Source organism: Oryctolagus cuniculus, chromosome 7 (genome assembly GCF_964237555.1).
Source record: "Oryctolagus cuniculus chromosome 7, mOryCun1.1, whole genome shotgun sequence".
In the NCBI taxonomy this organism is placed as follows: domain Eukaryota; kingdom Metazoa; phylum Chordata; class Mammalia; order Lagomorpha; family Leporidae; genus Oryctolagus; species Oryctolagus cuniculus.
In genome coordinates, this window is record NC_091438.1 from 34497601 (window position 1) to 34515393 (window position 17793).

Genomic DNA, 17793 nt, shown 5'->3' on the forward strand with positions numbered 1-17793 from the left:
ATGACTCAGCAGTTCTACTACTGAGTATTTACCCAAGTAAGTGAAATCAGTATGTTGAAGAGTTATCTGAACTTGCCTGTTTGTTGCAGCACTAGTCACAATAGCAAAGATACAGAATCAATGTAAGGGTTCATCAACAGATGAATGAATAGAGAAAATATGGTATATATATATACATTGTAGAGTGTTATTTAGCCATACAAATGATCATCACAAATGATCATGGAGGACATTATATGTAGTGAAATAAGCCAATACAGAAAGGCAAATGCAGTCTGAGCTCATTCATTTGCGGAATCTAAGGAATTTGATTTCATAAATGTAGAGAGTACAAAAGAACACAATAGTGGTTACCAGAGGCTGGGGAAGGAAGGTGGGAGGGACTGACTGAAAGAGGTTTATCAATGAACACAAACTTACAATTGGATAGCAGGAAAAAATTCTGGAGTCCTATTGTACTGTAGGGTGACTATGTTTAAAAATAATTCGTTTTACATTTCAAAATATCTAGAGCAAAGAGTTTTGAATGTTCTTAGCAAAAAGTGATAAATGCAAATGAAGTGATGGGTATGCCAATGCCTGATTTGATCATTACACAATGTATAAATGTATATTGAATTATCACATGTACCCCACAAATATATACAATTCTTCTTGTCAATTAAAAATTAAATAAAAATTAAAAAAGAAAAAAACACATGGCTCATAGTAAGTCTCTTTCGATTGTACTGGAATGACAATGTGGGGAAATATGTTTCTTGTTCCTAGTTCATTACTTATAACTGGGGCTCAACCTACTTTTCTACTGCATATGCAAACATATGGCCATTCATAGTGTCCATTTCCCAATGGACATTGATAGTTGACCTCAACCACACAAAATATTCCCTTAGGATTTATACTGGAACCATTGGTAAGAAAACTGCTCTCTTTGAATTTTCCAAGTCTTAAAAATACCAGGTGATCAATGACAACATAAGCTGTACTTTGGAAATTTATATTCATTAAATAGAAGTTTAAAGAAAAGAATAAAAAAAAACAAAAAGTTTTGCATTTACTTCATTTCAAGTGGAGACAGAGATTCCTTTTTGTTTGGTATCCCGTGATATGATTACACCATGGCAAGAATAATAATACCAGATCTGATGAACATGTAATGACTCTGTGTTGGGTACTGTGTTAAGCATTTCATACTCAACTAATTTCACCCAAACAAAAACCCTGAAAGGCACATATTACAAATGTGTATATCATTTTTTTTAAATATATGGGATCACCCATGTCACCATGAAAATGCAGTGTTTTCCCTCATCATAAAAAAAAAACAGAAATAAACTTCCTTAACTCTGTCTCAATTATTGTTTAATTATTTTTATTCCATTTTTATTCTCATTCTTTAACGAGTTATTTAACACTTGCTGTCTCTAGGTTCCCTCCTCTGATCATATATTTTTTAAATTGAGGATTAACATTTAATAAATTGCACAGATCTCAAGTGTTCATCTGAATGAATCTGACAAGTGCTTACATTCATGCTTCCAATACCCACAACTGGATGCAGAGTGCCTCCATTACATCAGAAAGTTTCCTCATGCCCTTTTCTAATCAATTAGTGCCTGTTACACAAGAAATCTCTCTAGATAGTTTGATTTCATACTTCATGTCCTAAAGAAATCACAAATTAATTACCATTTTTCATTGTACTTCTTTTCTCTGACAAAATGTTTTTGCTCATCTTGTTCAGGTGTATTGGTAAATAGTACATTCTTATCTGTTACTAAGAAGTACTTGACTGAGTGAACATACTACAATGTGAATCTCCTGTCTCCTGTTGATGGATATTTTAGTTGTTTCCCCTCTTTCTGCCCACTGGAGAGAGGTTGCTTTGAATATTTGTGTTCAAGTCATAGAGCATATACAAGATTCCATTTACATAGCAGTGAATATTTGTGTACTAGGGTAAGCAAGTATTTAATTTTAATGAAACTACACAAAAGTTCTGTTAAGTTGTTCTTTTTTTTAAGATTTATTTTTTTATTTGAAAGGCAGGGTTACAAAGAGGCAGAGGCAGAGAGAGAGAGAGAGAGAGGTCTTTCATCCATGGGTCCACTTCCCAGGTGGCAGCAATGGCTGGAGCTGCACTGATCTGAAGCCAGGAACCAGGAGCTTCTTCTTCCAGGTCTCCTATATGGATGCAGTGGCCCAAGGACTTGGACCATCCTCCATTGCTTTCCCAGGCCATAGAGAGCTGGATGGAAAGTGGAGCATCTGGATCTTGAAATGGCGCCCATAAGGGATGCCGGCACTACAGGAGGTGGCTTTACCCACTACATTACAGCACCAGTCCCATAAAGTGATTCTAATACTTCACATTCCAGACCATTTGCCAACTGATGGTGTGGGCAGTTCATTTGATTCTAACTATTCTAGTGAGTATGAATGAATACTGATGGTGGTATCCAATCCAATTTCCTTTAATGATTAATTCCTTTTTTGTTTCAAGATTTATTTTATTTGAAGGGCAGAGTTACAAAGAAAGTGAGAGGGAAAGTTAGAGAGATCTCACATTTCCTGGTTCACTCCCCAAATGGCTGCAATGACCAAGGCTGAGCCAGACAGAGCCAGGATCCAGGAGCTTTATCCAGATCTCTCACATAGGTTCAGGGGCCAAAGGATTTGGGTCACCTTCTGCTGCCTTCCCAAGTGCATTAGCAGGGAGTTGGATTGGAAGTAGAGCAGCTAGAACTTGAATGGGTGCTCATATGGGACGTCAGCAGGGCAGTGGCAGCTTTATCTTCTATACCATGATGCCAGGCTCAAATTATTCAATCTCTCTCTCTCTCTTTTTTTTTTTTTTTGACAGACAGAGTGGACAGTGAGAGAGACAGAGAAAGGTCTTCCTTTTGCCGTTGGTTCACCCTCCAATGGCCACTGCGGCCGGCGCACTGCGCTGATCCGATGGCAGGAGCCAGGTACTTATCCTGGTCTCCCATGGGGTGCAGGGTCTAAGCACTTGGGCCATCCTCCACTGCACTCCCTGGCCACAGCAGAGAGCTGGCCTGGAAGAGGGGCAACCGGGACAGAATCCGGCGCCCCGACTGGGACTAGAACCAGGTGTGCCGGCGCTACAAGGCGGAGGATTAGCCTAGTGAGCCGCGGCGCCGGCCAAATTATTCTCTTTTTAAATCCATGTTCAAATCAGACTTTTGCTCCCACCATTCATTCTAAAATAACGTTTTCAGTGAGCATCATGTCGGCAAATCAAATGGAAAATTTTAGTTTGTTTATTATTTCATGTGATATATCAGCCCAGTTTCTTTATTTTCAAAAAGACATATTTTATTTTATTTGAAAGAGTTATGGGGTGAGGGAAAAGGCAGAGAGAGAGAGAGAGAGAGAAAGAGAGAGATAGAGAGAGATCTATTTCTATCAGCTAGTTCCTATCTCAAATGGCCACAACGTCCAGGGCAGGGCCAGGAGCCAGGAACTTCATTGGGGTCTTCCATGTAGGCCATCCCCTGTTGCTTTTTCAGGGAGCTGAATTAACAGGGGCTTGGATGGAGAGTGGAGCAGCTCCAACAGGAGCCAGCATGCACATGGAATGCAAGTGTTTCAGGTGGTGGCTTTACCTGCTATGCCACAATACTTGTCCCCAGTCTATCTTTGTTGAAGGATTCCAGCATCTCCTTATTTTGCTGCACTGCTCTTTCTAGTTATCCCTTGCTGATTCTGCATTACTTCAGACTTCTGACACTGGATTGCTCTAGAACTTATTATTTGTTCCTCTTCTCTTTCTTTCAGGACCTCATCTTATCTAGTGGATAAAATATGAATTCTTTATCTCCAGCTCAGATCCCTCATCTTTAAATCAAGACATGACCATGCAATAGTTTGCCTAACAAATCCACTTGGATGTCTGATAGGCATTATGACTAAACAATTTCAAAAAGTATACTCTTGAACTTCTGCAATAAAGTTGCCCTTTGTCATTTTCCTTGTCTAAATTGCAACCCATATATTCTGTTGCCTAAGCCTGAAACCAAGGAATCTGCCTTGGAACTTTTCATTGTTTCATGTATCACATCAAATTCATTATGAAATTCTTTGAGTTGGATGTTGAAAATGGAACTTGAGTCAAATCATTTTATCACCACCTCCATTAATGTTCTCTCCGTCTAATCTACCAACCTTTCACCTACTGTATGGCAGTTGTCCCCTTACAATTTCTTCTGAGGAGAGCTGCCAGTGTGATCATCTTGGAATGAAATTTAGGTGGTACCAGTCTTCTGCCAAATGGCCTTCATTTATTTAGTAGTTACCACCTCATATGTCAGCCAGCAGGATACCTATATAAACATAAATAAACAAGTTTATTGCCCCCTTGGAGCTTATGATTTATAAAAAAAGTTGAACAATAAATACATAGTTATTAATAATTATTGATTAAATCATAATTATAATAACTCATAATTGATGAGTGAAGGGAGGAATGAGAATGTATAATAAAAGGTGGATGAAGACTTATAGAGGCAATGCTGCTTAATTTGAAATCTGAAGTATGTGTAGCACTATCCTGGAAATATGAGTACATAAAATATCATTGCATTAGAAAGGGGAAGAATAAATATCCAAAAGCAGGTTAAGATCTCTCTAAACCTTAAACTTCTAACTATCATGTAATATTTTCCTTGATGTTAAATATGGTAATTGTGATTTACCAAGCTCATGAGGCCCAAAAGTAATGGAGCCTGAACTCACAGTATGAAAAGCTTCTCTTTCTCTCTCTTTTTAACCAGTGTTCTTAAATTTGTCTAATGGCATGTCTTCCAATTTGAGATACATAAGAATATAATTAATTTAGCAAGAACTGTGCTCAGAAAATCAAACAAAAAATATGTATGGAGCATGGATTAATCATAATCTTTCTATCAGGCTTACTATATATGGGGAACATTCTAGATGGATTATTCACTTAAATTTCACAACAGTATTATGAAATGAGGTCTATTATTCCCAAATCGCTGACAAAGAAATTGGAGAGATAAGACTTTAACCCATAGGCACACAGTCAGGAAATGGCAGAAGTGGGTTTGAACCAAACATCTAGTTCTGGAGTCTGTTACCATATTAGCCATATAATTACTGTGATTATTTGAATGTTTTTAGACTGGCAACTTGTGGACGCTACCAGTTCCTAATGATGCCTTGGGAAAGCAAGAATTGCAAAACAGGGCAGGAGTATAACTGATGTATTTCATCCACTTGTTACCTACGCATCCCTGGCACTCATCCCCACTCATTGCCTCCAGAAACTGGTGGGTATTGGTAATAATTTCAACACCTGAGAAGTAAATCTCAGAAAGGTTACAGATGAACTGATGTGACACAGGGATTGCATGGAAGACAGCTGTAGGCAAGCTCATGTGTCGTAGGTGTGTGAGTGGAAGGCAGCTTACATGTTCTTCCTATACAGCTCTTTCTTCTGAGGTCAAGATCTTGGTCACTATGGTGCCATTAAACTCCTTATTGAAATTATGATGAGTCTTCTTTAATTTCCTAGTAGCTAATAGAGATTCTGATTTTAGATTCTTCTTTAAGTCTTAAAAATGAACTTGTATGTAAAAGCTACAGAATAAACATAACTAACAATAACCAGAAGCTAGGGCTGGCTTCCCAACTTCTGAGGAATTTCTCTTGCAAACAGCTAATTGAAACATTCCTTCAATTTGTGCTGCTCAGTTTTGACAGTGGCTCTGCCCCTTGTCATAAAATCAATGGTGTTTTTTATCCTTTCCCTTCTTTCAATGTCTCGCCTCTGACTGTAGCCCTTCTTTCCCCACTCAGAGTCTTCCTCAGATCATCGGGGTTAAGTGATCTTTTCATACTGCCTGGCCAGACTGTCACAAGACATTGAGTGGCTTTTGAAAATGAGCCATGTTAAATGGACTTGATGGGGGTTACAACCACCATTATTGCTATCACCACTGTGATAAAATGGAGCAATAATGACGGGGGAAGGTACTTATCACTGTCTTTTTGAGATCACTTAAGATAGTTTGGGTCTGAAGCTTTTTGCCAAAGATAAATGGAACATGTACAAGATAAATGTTACTACTGCAGAATCTTTTGTGTGTGAACTTGCGTGGGCCTATATTGTTTACTTGTGCGACAGCTAAAGAAAGGAAGGAAAAGACAGGTCAGTGAATTTCTAGTTGGCATAAGGTAGCCACCTGTCACAGCTCAGTGCGAGAGTATCTTTATTAAGATGAAAAAGGCAGGATGTAGATACTCAAACAAAGTAGAGTTGTGGGTTTCCATCATTTTTTTAAATTACAATATGCCATCCATTTACTTTAAGCTTGTGAGGTCATGGGTTAAATTCTTTATTTCAAAATCTAACAATCATTGCATCCTAGATGGGTCAGAGCTAGCTACTTTGACCTTCAGGTTCTATCCAGTTCTATTGCTAACTTGTTGTGAGAGCTTGGATGTGCTACATAGCCTTTCTGTGTCTCAGTTTCCCAGGGTGATCCATTCCTCCCTGTGGACCCAGGGCTTGCCTCGGGTTAGCACTGAGAGTGCCTAGTCCTGGGAAATTCCTCAGTTCCAGGTAGATCAGGATGGGTGGTGACCCTAGTGTTGTGGTGAAAGCCAGTGAACAGTAAAACATGAGCTAGTCATGTGAAGTAATACAAATTCTTTAACATGGTTCTCTTACAGAGTATGTCTTATTCCTGCCTGTATACTTAAAAGCTCAAAGGATTCCACAAGTGTCAAGATAAATTTAAAAACTAAAACCGCATTTTCAACAAAAAAAGGACGTTTCCATTTAATAGGAAATTCTTGTTATTGGCCCAGTAGAAGTCAGAATACAAAGGAACAATGGCAATGATAAAGACTACAAGCATTTTTATACATACAGGTTAATTTTACCGAGAATACAAAAGATCTTTCCTGATCTCTAGAGCAGGGATCACAGATTCCAACTTCTCTGAAAAGGAATGTGGTAGAAGGAAGAGTTATAGAATTAGAATTCAAAGACATGAATTTGTAGTGTTCTCCCTCTTCTATTTTAAATTTTTTACATATTAGTTTTGTAGGTTGTAAGTAGTAAACCTGAATACAAATATTGTGAAAACATGAGTCTAAGAAAGTGTATGTGCCTTCCACGTAGAATTTGCTCAATAAATAACAGCTTCTCCCTAAAAGAAAATGGTCTTGAAATTTTATTCCAAAAAAGTAAGAGTTGTATACATTTTTTTCTTTATTTTAAAAATTATTAATATAAATATAACATATTTCATAGATACAGTTGTAAAAAGATAGCCATAGATGCCTCCCTTCCTGGGAGACCAGGAAGAAGCACCTGGCTCCTGGCTTTGGATAGGCTCTGTGTTGGCCGTGGTGGCCATTTGGGGAGTGAATCAACAGAAGGAAGACCTTTCTCTCTGTCTCTCCTTCTCACTGTAACTCTACCTTTCAAATAAATAAATAAATAAATATTTGTAAGGGAGCATTACACACACAGACAGAGAAGGAGAGAGAGAGAAGAGAAGAGAGAGAAAGAGAGGAGAATGAGACACAAATAAAGACAGGGGCAAGAATTCCCATCCACTTGGTCATTCTCCAATTCCTTTAATTTTTTGCAATAACATTTTTATTTCATATTTACAGGTTTTTAACTTTTATTTAATAACTATTCAATATTAAATATTTAATAAAATAATTATTTATAAAAATTATTTAATACATAATTATAGAGGCTTTTTCCCCCATAACCTCCCTCCCACCCACAACCATCCCATCTCCCACCCCCTCTCCCATACCATTCTTCATCACAATTCATTTTCAATTATCTTTATATACAGAAGATCAACTTAGTATATACTAAGTAAAGATTTCAACAGACTGCACCCACAAAGACACACAAAGTATAGAGTACTGTTTGAGTAGTAGTTTTACTGTTAATTCACATAGTACAACAATTTAAGGACAGAGGTCCTACATGGGAAGCAGGTGCACAGTGACTCCTGTTGTTGATTTAACAATTGACACTCTTATTTATGACATCAGTAATCACCCGAGGCTCTTGTCATGAGTTGCCAAGGCTATGGAAGCCTCTTGAGTTCACCAACTCTGATCTTATTCAGACAAAGCCATATTCAAAGTGGAAGTTCTCTCCTCCCTTCAGAGAAAGGTATTGCCTTCTTTAATGGCCCATACTTTCCAGTGGGATCTCACTCACAGAGATCTTTCATTTAGGTGATTTTTTTTTTTTTTTTTTTTTTTGCCACAGTGTCTTGGCTTTCCATGCCTGGGAAACTCTCATGTGCTTTTTAGCCATATTCAAATGCCTTATGGGCTGATTCTGAGGCCAGAATGCTGTTTAGAGCATTTGCCATTCTATGAGTTACAGTTTTAAGAGCATAATGATACTTCCAACCATACCTTCATTCCTCCCTCCCTTCCTCCTATACTCCCTCCTCCTTCTTTCTTACTTTCCTTCTAATTCTTACTATGACATACTTTTAATTATCTTTGTAATCACAAGCTTAACCCAAACACACTCTCCATTGAATGTGATACAGAGTGCCTATGTATTAGGGCCAGCATTAGGGCATACTGAGTTTAGCCACTGCCTGCAGTGTTAGCATCATAATTAGTAGTTTTGAATCCCAGCTGCTCCACTTCTGATCCAGCTCTCTGCTGATGCACCTAGGAAAGCAGTGGAGGATGGCCCAAGCACCATTGCAAACAACTGGGAGACCTGGATGAGTTCCAGGCTATTGGCTTCAGCCTGACCAAGCCCTGGCCATTGTGGCCAATAGGAGAGTGACCAAGCGGATGGGAATTCTCGCCCCCTGTCTCTGTTTGTGTCTCTCTCTCCTTCTCTATGTCTTTGTGTGTAATGCTCCCTTACAAATATTTATTTATTTATTTGACAGAGTTACAGTGAGAGGAGAGGCAGAGAGAAAGGTCTTCCTTCTGTTGGTTCACCTCCCAAATGGCCACCACGGCCAGCACAGAGCTGATCCGAAGCCAGGAGCCAGGTGCTTCTCCTGGTCTCCCATGTGGGTGCAGGGCCCAAGCACTTGGGCCATGCTCCACTGCCTTCCCAGGCCACAGCAGAGAGCTGGACTGGAAGAGGAGCAGCCGGGACTAGAACTGGGGCCTATATGGGATGCCGGCGCCACAGGCGGAGGATTAACCTAATGCGCCACGGCACTGGCCCCTGATTTTTTTTTTAAAGAATGACTGTATATAATATTTTTGGAGCAGTTTTAGATTCATGGCTAAATTAAGAGGAAGGTACAAATATTTCCACATGCCCCCCCCCCCCAACTATGCATAGCCTTTCATAGCCTTTCCCATTATCTACATCAATCACCAAGTAGTACCTTTACTGCAACTGATAAAACTACATGGACACATCATTATCAGTCAGGGAGAGTAATTTAGCCAGGGTTCACTTTTGTGTTATATATTCTACAGGGTTGTACAAACATGTGTCCAGCAATATGCTTTCACAAAGAATAGCTTCATTGCTTTAAGAATCCTTTATGGGGACCAGCCTTCTACAATGCTAGCAGCCCATATGGGTGCAGGTTTGTATCCTGGTTGCTCCACTTCCAATCCAGTACCCTACAAATGGTCTGGGAAAAACAGTAGAAGATAGCCAAAGCACTTGGGACCCTACCACCTATGTGGGAGTCCCGGATGATGCTCCTGGTTCCTGGCTTTGGCTTGGCATAGTGCCATCTGGGGAGTTAACCAGCAGGTGGAAGATCTCTCCCTCTCTATCTGTATCTCGGATTTTCAATTAAATAAATAAATAAATATACCTTAAAAATCCCATTTTTCTTTTTATCTTTTCCTATTTATCTCTTTCTCCACTAACTACTGGAAAATACTGATCCTTTGTCTGTCTCCATAGTTTTGTATTTTCCAGAATGCTATATAGGTGGAATAACAACTAATATGAACTTTCCAGATTAAAGAATCCCTATATATTTATTTTATGTCATTTATAGGTTTTAATGGGGCAAATAACTTGATATGTCTGGACTTTAATTAAAGCATTCATAAAAGGAGATGCAGCAATTCTGGTCTCTTTCAATCCTAACATTGTGCTGTTCTAGAATCATCAATAGCTTTTAAGATTTTCATTGATATAATTTTTTATAAACTAAAGAGAATAGCATAGCAAATCCCCAGGAACTAATCATGAATTTCACTATGAAACAACATTCCAAAATAACTTTATATAAGAAAATTTTAAATATATGAAGATAAAACATTACATGTGAAAGTGTAGGTAATACATGAAAGCAAAATGGCATACAAATTCATTCCTCATTTTAGACACTATCATTGCAACATGTCCTTGCAAGTTTGTTATCTGACAAGCAGAAACATTTTTGGAACTTGATAATTAATTGATAATTGTTAATATCTTCCACTTAAAAACACAACACAAAATAATGGCATAGAAGTCATGAAATATGAGTTCTAATAGAGTAATAACTACCCATTAACTCCTTGTCATTTTACTTTCCTCGATCTCACTTCTTAATTTGAAACCTGAAAGAGTGGAGCAAAGGTTTTAAACTTATTATATAGTCTAATATTTAGTTGGATTCATTTTACCACTAATAGAAAATAAGGTTAAAATCAACCACAGTTTTGGATTAAGAATTCAAAGGATGAAGTACAAGGCCGAGATTATTCTTTGAAAAATATGGGCTATATATATTTTTAATTAAAATAATATTTAATTTTTTAAAATTCTTAATTTTAAGAGGATTTATTTGTTTGAAAGACAGCCAGGTGTAAGCCAGACTGAAGCCCAGAACCAGGAACTCCAACCTCTTCTCCCACATGGGTGGCAGTGACCCAAGCACTTGGGCCATTTCTGATACTTTACCGGTGTATTAGCCTGAGCTGGATTGTCAGGGGAACAAGCGGTACTCAAACTGACAATCCAGTGTGGGATGCCAATGCGACAAGTGACTACCACTTATACCTCAATGCTGGATCTATATTTTGTTAAATAAATATTTATTTTGTATTTCTACATCATTTCTTTGACCTCCCATTTCCATGACTACTTATATTGGCTGGCTGATGGACTAAGATATATGGAATTGACTGGTCACTATGGCCATAAAACCTCCCCTTCAATGTATAGCAACAACTCAGCGGTGGTCATTTTCAGAAAATGAAAGATGGCCCTCAATGTTCAGTCTACACACCAGGCTTCAGTTCTTCTGAGCTCTAGAGACTACCCATGGCCTAGGGGCCTGGGAAGCAGGCTCAAACACTCCAGGGTACATAAAGTCCATGTCTGCCATACATTAATGAACTCTGATGCAATCCCAGGAATTAACTACCACAGAATCTTTCTCTGTCTACTGCTCCTGACAATTCCTAAAAGAAAACTGGTAGAGAAACTGTCTTTTCTTCAGTGTGTATTCTTGGCATCAGTGTGAAAGATCAGTCGATTGTTGCATATAACATGGGTTTATTTATAGGCTCTCTATTCTGTAGAGTATATATATATACTTTTCTACCAGTACCACACTGTTAAATGTGTATTTTGCAATTTATTTTATTAAGATTTATTTATTTGAAAGTCAGAGTTACACAGAGAGAGGAGAGGCAGAGAGAGAGAGAGAGAGGGGTCTTCCATCTACTGGTTCACTCCCCAATTGGCTGCAACAGTCAGTCGGTGCTGCACTGATCTGAAACCAGGAGCCAGAAGCCTCCTCTGGGTCTCCCACATAGGCGCAGGGGGCCAGGGACTTGGGCCATCTTCTACTGCTTTCCCAGGCCACAGCAGAGAGCTGGACTGGAAGAAGAGAAGCTGGGACTAGAACCGGTGCCAATATGGGATGCCGGCGCTTCAGGCCAGGGTGTTAACCCACTGTGCCACAGCACCGGCCCCTGTAATGTATTTTAAAACCAGGAAGTGTGATGCTTCCAGTCTTGTCAAACATATTAGAAGCAATCAATAGCATGCTGGTTTCCAAGGGATAGGGTGAGAGGGAAATACCAGCAATTATTGTTACAGTTACACAAGATGAGAAAGTTTCAGAAATCCGGTGTACAACTTACTTTTGGTGAACACCAGGCTGTCCTGAACTGAAACATTTGCCAAGAGGGTCGATTTCACGTTAACTGATTTTATCACCATCACATGCATGCACCCACACACACACATCAGCCACAAAATGGGCACAAGAAAACATCTGGATGTGATAGATATGTTAATTACTTTCCTTCCTTTTCCCTCTTACCTTCCCTGCTCTAATCCTGATATTTTATATCCCTATTTCTCACATTTTTTCACTTTATTTGTTTTGCGTTTTTTTTTTTTTACTAACTGTGCTGTGTAACTTATACAAAAAGGCCCCATTTTAGGCACTTGGGAATCAGGAAGGTATAAAGATGAGAAAGTCAAAGGTAGATGTAATATGAGAAAGGCAAGCATACGAACCACTAAATTAGTTCTTTACTATGTGAAGATGAGATACTGCTTTGAAGTATTTTGTTGGTACTCTACATTCTATTTTCAGGGGAATCAGCATAGACACCTGCTAACCATGGCTTTAATTCTTCCAACCTTTATTTGTAGGGAAAAGAAGGTCACATAGTCTGATATCCTTTCCCAGCCTCTTGATTTGGGGAAGAGAATCTTCACAACCTTCAGCCTTTTTGCAGTTTATGTTTTTACAAATAAAAGTGTCCTGCAGCTGAGATGTAAGTGTAGTGCTAGAAGTTCTTAGTGCCACTAATCTTGGCCCTGTGGCACAGCTATAATTACCCGACAAGGAAACCTAGTAGAATTTACCAAGACAATGCCATGTAATGACACAGTATTTACACGTGGCTGTGGATTATTGTGTAATTACACTGAACAGATCCAAAAGTAATTACCAGCATCCTATCCCTGGGGTTTAGGGAGAAAGGATAAGCATGTGTGCAGTTCTTCTCTCAAAGCAAATCCCTCTTGCAGGAGCTTCCCAGCAGGAAGGACGCAAAGGAGCTTTAATGAGTCTATGTGGTCATGCACTTTGCCCAAGAGCACTGCTGTTAACCCCATTGCTCTGGCCTGGCTCCAACTCAGAAAACTACATTTTACAGTCTTTATCCCTTCCATTCCACTTCGACCTCCAAGAAGTCTCAGTTCAATGTGACTGTGTGCATGCTCGCACTCATAATCCCTAGTGATTTGACACAGCACATTTCATTCTCTTCAGCCTAGTTGAGCAACTGGAATCTATGAGGCACCATAGAGAATTAAAGGATAAATAAGATATGACCCTTCAATGTATGCATTTCCCACTCTGATAGGGAGATGAGATATGCTCATCAGGCAGAATATGGTGAGTTCTTTAGTCAGTTAAGAAAGCACAGAGATGAGAAAGATTGGCTTCAATAGAAGGGATTATAGATAGCTTCATGCAGAAAGGGCTATTTAAGCCCTGGAACTTTTGCTAAGGCCAGGATAAGGGAAGGGAGAGACATGACAAAAAGAATCGAGTTCTGTGAGCAATTGTACAGTGGCAAAAAGAGAAGAGACAGTTTGGGAATGGAGAAGACACGCTTATTTGGAATGCCTGGTACATGAGAGAGACTTATCAGAAATGAAAAGTGAGTTGAAGTATGATTGTGCAGAACATTGAATGCTGAAATAAGGTGTGTGAACTGTATTCCTAATAGAATAGAGAGTCACTGAGTGGAGGACCATGATTAGATGATTAGAAGATAAGAAGCTTAACAAGGCAACACTATGAAGGATAGTTTAGAAGGAGAAATGGAGGAAGAAAAATATTTGAAGTTGAATGGTCTATAAACATCCCATTGTAAAAACGTCAAATTGACAGGCAGTTGGATGTGGACATTTTGTACTGTTTGACCATCACCTTACACTTATCAACAACCCTAGGCCCTGTAATCCACAGTTTACTCTTCCACGAATTTGACTGTTTTAGATCCCAGTATACAGTATTTGTCTTTTCTGTGTCTGATTTATTCCAGTTAGCATAACATTTTCCAGGTTCATTCATATAATTGCAAATGACAGGATTTCCATCTTTTCTGAGGCTAAATAATATTCCACTGCATGAATGTGTTACATTTTCTTTTGTTGTTTATCTATAGGTGGGAATTTGGGTTGTTTTTAGATTTTGGTTATCATGAATAATACTGCAATGAACACAAGAATGTTCCAGATCTTAACTTCCATTTCTTTGGACAAATCTCCAGAATAAATAAATTTAGAGATCTACTGTAAAGCATAGTACCCATGACTAATAACACTATATTATGTACTTAAAATTTGCTAAGAGAGTAGAATATATGTTAAGTGTTCTCCACACATAAATACACAATAACAATCAAAGGATGGGAAGAAACTAAGGAAGTGATAAATGTGTTTATGGTCTTGATGTTGGTGAAAGTTTCATAGTATATTCTTATTTCTCATATCATAAAATTATCAACACTGGAGCAAGATTTTATCTAAGTAGTTAAAACACACATTTCCCACATTGGAGTACGTGGATTAAATTCCTGGATGTGGCTTCTGACCTCAACTTCCTGCTAATGCAGAATCTGTGATATATTTCTGATGTTGAAATAACTGGGTTCCTGCCACCATTGGGAAGAGATGTAGATTGAGTTCTGCTGTGAGTCCAATTATGGTTATTGAAGGCATTTGGAAAGTGACCATCTCCCTCTCTCCGTGTCTCTGTGTCTCTGTGTCTTTTGAACAATTAAGTGAATAAACAAAGAATTTTAGTATTAAATACATATAGCTTTTTGCATGTCAATAATAACTCCATATGGTGGTATTATTTTTTCATGGAAAGGTAATTGAGAACACTAGGTGAGAAGCTCTGGAAATGGAATGTAGAAGAGGCATATTTGTTCAGTAAACAGATTATTAAAGTTAAGTGAGGGATGAGAAAGTGGTGATTTGGAGATGGCGCTATTATGTGTCATGAGGATGGCACTATTGGAGTAGCACTTCCCCTGTCTAGATCTCTCTTCCCTCTCATAAAGGCATATGGCATCAACCAAGAGGGCAGAAATATTCCCAAAAAATGCATGTATGCTGTCTTCAGTGAGAAATCAAGTAGAGGAAGGAGAAATACATGTCCATGTGTCTGCAACAGACTTGTAAATGTACTCAAACCAACAAACCCTAAGTTTGCTGTCTGTACAATCTGCTATCTGTAGGATCAAGTTCATGGGGTAGAGTGAAGAAGACTTGTTCAAAATTACCTCATTACAATGCATTGCCTGTATTTACTGTTGTTATACTGGCTGACTTACCTAGTGGTGAGTCCAGGAAACAAAACCATACACCATGAATTAACCCTCCCTGATCCTCACATAAGCTCAATTCCAGTATTCTACGGTAGTTCAGAAAGGTAGAAAAAAAGTTTATATCTGCAAACCACTTTAAAGAAAAAAGTGTTGTACAAATAGGTAAGTCAGCCAGTATAACAACAGTAAATACAGGCAGTGCATTGTAAAATGATCCCTACATATGGAGTGCATACAAGAGTATAATTGATAAGGTATTTTGGGATAGGTAGTATCCTTTCTCGGATGTGTATTTGGTTTTCATCCCTTCTAAATCAATGTTAAAGCTCACACTTTCATCTTTTTTCATCTTATATTCAATGATGTTTTTGGACAAACCAAAGAAGAAGCAACCTACTTTCTCTGTGCTCAATTCTTATACTAAGATTTTAGCGGTGGAAAAAGAGAATTTTTTTAGAATGCTTATACTTACATGAAGAACCATAATCAAAATAATGGAGAAAACAGATACATTTTTTGTAAGCACTCCATTTTTTGAATATATGCTGACTTATTGGGTTTTTAGTTCTGTAATTTGAGCAAACAGACCTGAAGATGATGAGAGGCACATGCACTTTCTTTTTCCTCATCCCATACTGGAGTATCTGGGTTCAGTTCCCCACTCTGGCTCCTGATTCAGCTTTCCTGAAAATGCAGACCTTGGGATGCTGTGATAGCTCAAGTGGTTGGAGTCCTGCCACTCATTTGGGAGACTTGGTTCCTGTTTCCTGGTTTCATCTTGGCCCAAATCTAGCAGTTGCAGGCATTTGGAGAGTGAGTCGGTGAACAGGAGTTGTTTTCATCTGTCTGTTTCTGTCTCTAAATAAATAATACATAACATAATTAATTTTTTTTTTTTTTTAAATTATTGTCTCTGGAGAATAGAGCTCTGGGAGCAAGAGTCTGATATAAGTTCCAATGGGAAAAAGCTGAAGTGATGGTGGGGCTATGCTCTCTTTGATGTCTTCAGGGGAGAATCCTTGGGATACCTCCTGTATCTTCTGGTGACCACTGATGTTTCATGGTTTGCTGCTGTGTTACTCCAAACTCTTCCTCTGTGATTACATTGCCTTCTCTTCTGTCTGTGTCCAAATCTTCCACTGCTTCCCACTTTCTTTTTTTTTTAATGTTTATTTATTTATTTATTTGGAGTCAGTTACACAGAGAGAGAAGGAGAGGCAGAGAGAGAGAGAGAGAGAGAGAGAGAGAGAGATCTTTCATTGGCTGGTTCACTCCCCTGTTGGCCACAATGGCTGGAGTTGTGCTGATCCAAAGCCAGGAGCCAGGAGTTTCTTCCAGGTCTCCCATGTGGGTGCAGGTGCCCAGGGACTTCGGCCATCTTCTACTGTTTTCCCAGGCCACAGGAGAGAGCTGGATCAGAAGCTAAGTAGCTGGGACTCAAACAGTCACCCATTTGGAATCTGGCACTGAAGGTGGTGACTTCACCTGCTACATCACAGCACTGGTCCCCCCACTATCTACTTATAAAAAATATGTGGTTCCATTTAGGGCCCACATTGATAATCTAAGATAATTTCCTCATCTTAAAATCTTTAATTGAAACACATAGGTAAAGATTCTTTTTCCCAATAAGGTAACATTTACAAGATCCAGAGTTCAGGAGCTGGTATCACTGAGTGGCCATTATCCAGACTATCACAGCAAGCAATAAATCTAACATTAAGGAGATAGTTTACTTTTTTTATATCAAGTCTTTGAAATCTAGGCTCTATTCCCTATTGTTTGTGGATGTTAACTTGGATGTTACAGTGTTAATGGCTTAAATGAAATGTCGTCTTAGTTTATGTACATAATAGAAAAGTATTTTATGGTGCATCTGGTTTTTAAATTTAAATGGATGAAAATTAAAGATTTAGTTCTTGGTGCCTTGGCTCTATTTCAAGCACTTAATGGCCATGCTGAGCATACTTTGGTATAGCACCATTTTGGCCAACGCAGATCTAGGCATCCCCTAGATGCTGTACTCAGCATGTTCTGTGCAATTACATAAATACAAAGTATTTCCTCATTAATAATTTATTTCTGAGTATTAAAGTCATGCTAGTTATAACTTATTTTCTATATTGTTCGTGTTCAAATGAGCAAACAGACTTTGGCTATGTGGGTTGACAAAGATACATGGTTTCTTAGTCATGGATTTGTACTTGATTCTAACAGTCTACCCATGGCACCATATTGCATTGATTTTCTAATCACATGTTTCTACGGAAACCCTGAGCATTTTCCTCCCACTCAGAAGTTCATGCTTGGTTTAGCAACAGCTTTCCAAAGGTTGAATCCTACTGAATAATGTTATTAAAAAAGATAAAGGCATGAAAACAGCAACGTCTAGTTATTTTGGTTAAGAATTATATGTTTTGATGGAATTGAAAGAAAACTCTGAGGAAAATCTGATTCTAC